This window comes from Scyliorhinus canicula, chromosome 13 (assembly GCF_902713615.1).
Source record: "Scyliorhinus canicula chromosome 13, sScyCan1.1, whole genome shotgun sequence".
NCBI classification, from domain to species: domain Eukaryota; kingdom Metazoa; phylum Chordata; class Chondrichthyes; order Carcharhiniformes; family Scyliorhinidae; genus Scyliorhinus; species Scyliorhinus canicula.
This window is the reverse complement of record NC_052158.1, coordinates 50,372,198-50,376,952: the sequence shown is the minus strand read 5'-3', so window position 1 is coordinate 50,376,952 and position 4,755 is coordinate 50,372,198. Positions and strand designations below refer to the sequence as shown.

The window sequence follows — 4,755 nt, the reverse complement described above, 5'->3', positions numbered from 1 at the left end:
AGTGAAGTAGGGGTTGTCAGGAGGAAAGCATAGAGGGCGAGGATGGGGTTGGTTCTTTCTTTGGGGCTGGAGGGTGGCTGAAAATGTGTGATTGGTGTGGTGCAGTTAGGAAGGGAGAGCTGGCGGTGGACACCCAGGGGTGGGCCTGGAAGTGCGCATGACGCGGGCCGAGGGCTGGTTCAAGAAGGGTTATGGCTGATTGGCAGGGAAGGGTGCTGGGGAGCGTCCCTGATAGGGCTGATCACGTGGAATGTGTGAGAGCCGAATGGGCCAGTTAAACGGTCGTGTGGTTTCACGCACCTGAGGAGTTGGAAAGTAGACGTGGTGTTTTTTAGGAGACACACCTGAAGTTAGGGGATCAGATGATGCTGAGGAGTGGATAGGTGGGGCAGGTGTTCCACTAGGGCTGGATATGAAGATGAGGGGAGTGGCGGTGTTGATCAATAAGACGGTGGAATTTGAGGTGGGGGGGCATTGTAGCCGAACCAGGGGGTAGATATGTGGTGGTCAGCGGGAAGGTGGACGGTGGTCCTGATGAATGTTTATGCCCCAAATTGGGATGATGTGGATTTCATGACGTGTGTGTTGGGGAGGATTCCAGATTTAGATATGCACCGGTTTATTATGGGGGATGATTTTAACATGGTCTTGGACCCGAGCCTGGACATTCCGAGCCCAAAGTTATCGGCGGTGGCTAGGGAGCTGAGGGGGGGGGGGGGGGGGGGGGGGGGGGGCACGGACCGGTGGAGGTTTGGGAGGCTGAGGGGAAAGGAGTTTTCATACTTCTCCCATGTGTGCCGGATGTATTCCTGGATCAACTTTTTTGTCATGGACAAGGCGCTGTTGGTAGGAGTGGCAGACTCAGGGTATTGGGTGATTGTGGACTCTGACGTGGGTGGATTTGCGGGTGGTTCAGGGGGAGGCCCAACATCCGCAGTGGTGATTAGACTGGGGCTGTTGGTGGATCTGAGGGCTGCCATAGGGGGCTACTTGGAGGTGAATGGGAGAGATCACAGATGCCATGTTGTGGGAGGGACTCAAGGCTGTTGTTAGTTGGGAGTTTATTTCCATTCAGGTGGAGCAGGAGGCGAGGGCAAGGCTGTTCAATGAGAACTTGAGGGTGGACCTTGAGGGATTTCAGGGTGGATAGGAAGTACCCAGTGGTGCCGGAGCTGGGGTTTCTGAAGGAGAGACAGAAGCTCCAGATGTAGTTCGGGTTTGTATCTATGGGGAAGGCGGTGGGGCAGTTGGGGAGTACTGGGTTGCAGTTTGAGTAAGGGGAGAAGGCGAGTAGGATGCTGGCTCATTGGTTGAGAAAATAGGCAGCGGCAAGGGACAGTGGTAGAGAGAGGGACAAGGGGGACAGGGTGGTGATGGACTTGGAGGTGGTGAATGGGGCATTTGAGGCCTTTTATAGAAGGCTCTGAGTCAAAGCTCCCGAGGGGGAAAGACGGGATGACGCAGTTCCTGGATGGATCGGAGTTTCCAAAGGTGGAGTAGAGGTGGGTTCAGTGGCTGTCATAATATATAGTAGTTAATAAGTAGTTAATAAAATTGAGTTGAACCTTCATCTGTGTTGGAAGTGTCTGTTCATCTCTCAAGCCTACACAAGCCAAAACATCAGTGGCTGGACTCCCTAATTGGGCTGCGGGAGGTGATGGATGGCATGGGAGCGATGCAGGTGGGAAGGCCCTTTGGCCATCTAAACTGGCCACGCGCAGAGAGTGATGGGAAATTTGGCCGTAGGAACATAGAAAGGCTGCAGCCTGCAAATATACAAACTGTAGCTCAGATAATGCAGAAATGAACACATGACAAAGACAATTAAAGGCCTCCTCAGGAACCATAGAACTATCATATCCATCACATCGTCTACCAGACGCAGCGGCACCAAGCCCCTCTGAACACGCCCAGGATTGGCCACTGAGTGCCCACCCCAAAATCGATGTGGCGACCCCTGATTGGTCTTAACCGATCAGGGGGAATGGACCCCTAATGAAGTGATTGACAGCGATCCAGAGACCACCCTCAAGTGGCTAGCAGAGAGGCGGGCTGTGGCTGCCTGGGTGGCCACAATCGGGGGCATACTGGGGGCAGACGGCTAGATGACATTCCATGAATTGGCATGTCACATGGCAGTGGATGTCCAGCTCACAGCCAATGCTATCCATGAGTTCAAAACAGTTGTGCTCGGACTCGACGACACTCCTGTCTGAGCGGACCCCTGCTCGAAAGGAATTTCACATTGGTCACCCCCCCCCAACCCACCCCCCAACCTTGTGAGCCGGAGCCCCACATCCATAGCCGCCTTGCAGGAGTTTTCTCCATGCACTTATGCACTGCACGGATGGGTTTCCTGTAAGAGCTGCTGTTGCACACCCTTCACACGGATACACCTTGGCGTGCCTTGTTGCCATCCGGTGGTGGTGGTCCCGACTGGAGGTCCCTCTACAGCAGATTCCTCCCCTTATTCTTGGGAACCTGGGGAACAGGGTGTTGCACGCAGCAGTCCCATACCACCATCAACTGCGCTGGTTCATGGACTCCTGTCTTTTTTGTGGCCTTGCAGAGTCTGTGGGCCATGTAAACTTAAATTGTTTTAGACTGCACCCTCTTTTTAGTTTTTTGGTAAATATTTTATTGCCGTTTTGTTTGCATTTCAGCCCCACGCTCCTCGTCTACACACACCCGGTGCGGGGAGGGGCGGGTAGGAAGGAGGACCCCTTCGTCAACCTGCTCCTGGGCCTGACAAAACTTGCCATAAGGGCTGTGCAGCCTGACTGCTCCTTATCCACAGCTTCATTCGCAGGAGCATGCGGTGTCCAAGGGCAGCATCGAGGCCTTCAATGCTCAGTGGGTTTTAGAGGTTTTGGGCTGCTTTATTGACTCTTTTAATCACCTTTTGATCTGATTATTTTAAGTTTCATTTATTGGTTTATTGTCATATGTACGAGGTACAGTGAAAGTATTTTTCTGCGAGCAGCTCAACTGATCATTAAGTACATAAAAAGAAAAGAAAAGAAAATACATAATAGGGCAACACAAGGTACACAATGTAACTACATAAACAACGTCATTGGGTGAAGCATACAGGGGTGTAGTATTAATCAGGTCAGCCTATAAAAGGGTCAAATTTGCTCTTTGCTTTTGTTTCAGGCAGTATCCTTTTAAGGAGCAGCCCCTTTTTATTTGTCCCTCAGTTTGTTTGTTTTAGTTTAATTGGTTGAACTTAAAATAGTTCAGTCAATGACAAATAACAAAGGAAAAACACTCCGTCCGTTTTAAAAGTCATAACTTCGTCCGTTCAGAATCTGCTGCCACTCCAACAGGTCAATTATTTCCCAGTTATCGAAATACACGCTTGAATGTTTCTCGACAGAACATATTGCAGTGACACAGAGCCTTCCACACTTATTTGCACTTTGTCTCTCCACACAGATACTGCCAGACCTGCTGAGTACTTGCAACACTTTTTGTTTCAATGTCACTTTCAGAGAGTTTGGGGGTTTATTTTCCTTCCACCATTGTGACTGAACTTATGTTTTGGGAAGCAGCTTTGAAAATCCTGTAGTGGCAGTGGACCAGGTGTGAAGATTGAGTAAACCGGTGGGTGAGAAATTAATTTCCTTACACAACATAATGGCTGCAAGTTTCCAGATCAAAACTACCAAAAAAATGTTTTACCCACTCAATACTTCAAATTGTGAGCTCCGACGTTTGATTTGTAAATCAGGGGAAATTGTAAACACCCTCCCCATTGCCACAAATTCTGCAACAGATTATCCGCATTTGGGGATATGGCAGGTGACATTGCAGAGAGCAATGGTATAGTCTCACCCTGGGAGATAAACCTGCCTGATCATCGACTCTCTCCTGCCAGGTAAGTCCGTTCAATAATTCTCACACATTGTCACCCCACATCAAGACCTCCTCTCACACTCACACAATGTTTAGTCACAATATCCCTCTGTTCAGATTTGTTGCCACTGGGACAAATCAATTCTTCTCAACAATTGCAGTGATATGTTGGACTATTCCTCTCGAGGAAAGGCTGCATCGATACAGGGACTACCATACTTAAAAAAACTCACCTGAGGAAGGAGCTGCGCTCCGAAAACTAGTGATTTGAAACAAACTTGTCATTGTAAGACCTCTTACTATACCCACCACAGTCCATTGCCAGCATTTCCACATCATAAATAGAAATGAACCACCCTGCTGAATGCTGCCTGCAATACAGGTAATGTCCATCTGATGTCGCTGCTCCGTCACCTCTCAGGCTGACACCTCACTCTACGAAGGCAAAGGAGCAGAAAAATCTCATTGTTTTACCATTTAAAAAAATATAAATATAATCTTTATTAGTGTCACAATAGGCTTACATTTGGGGATCCAGCCGATCCAGCTCGGAACTGACCTTTGGTTGCAGTGCGTATGGCTTCGGGCGGGTTTGGAAATAATGGGGCTGCGCATCCTAATCCACACCAAAGCCTCTGCGAAAATGTCTGGAAACTTTGTCAACACTTCTTCCGGGCCGTGGCGATACATTCAACAGATGAGCTTCCAATCCAATTTCAGGTGGCGTTGCCAATCGCGGCCCAGTAAACTGGGTCCTCTTCCATGAACTACCACCATGAGCACACATGCTGGCTTGTCCCCATACGCCATGGACACATACGTGGTTCCCTCAATGGCCAACGGCTCTCCAGTGGATGTTGTCAATCTGCCATCCGTGTCCTGAAGTTCCAAGGTCTG

General features: G+C 49.4%; 1 non-coding gene across 1 annotated transcript; it reads right to left on the bottom strand.

The window, feature by feature from the left end:
- Window positions 1-3,731: 3,731 nt before the first annotated feature.
- LOC119976854 lies at window positions 3,732-3,888 on the bottom strand. Its single transcript, XR_005463028.1, has one exon. It is a non-coding gene; the product is annotated as a U1 spliceosomal RNA (small nuclear RNA).
- Between the last annotated feature and the right edge of the window lie 867 nt (window positions 3,889-4,755).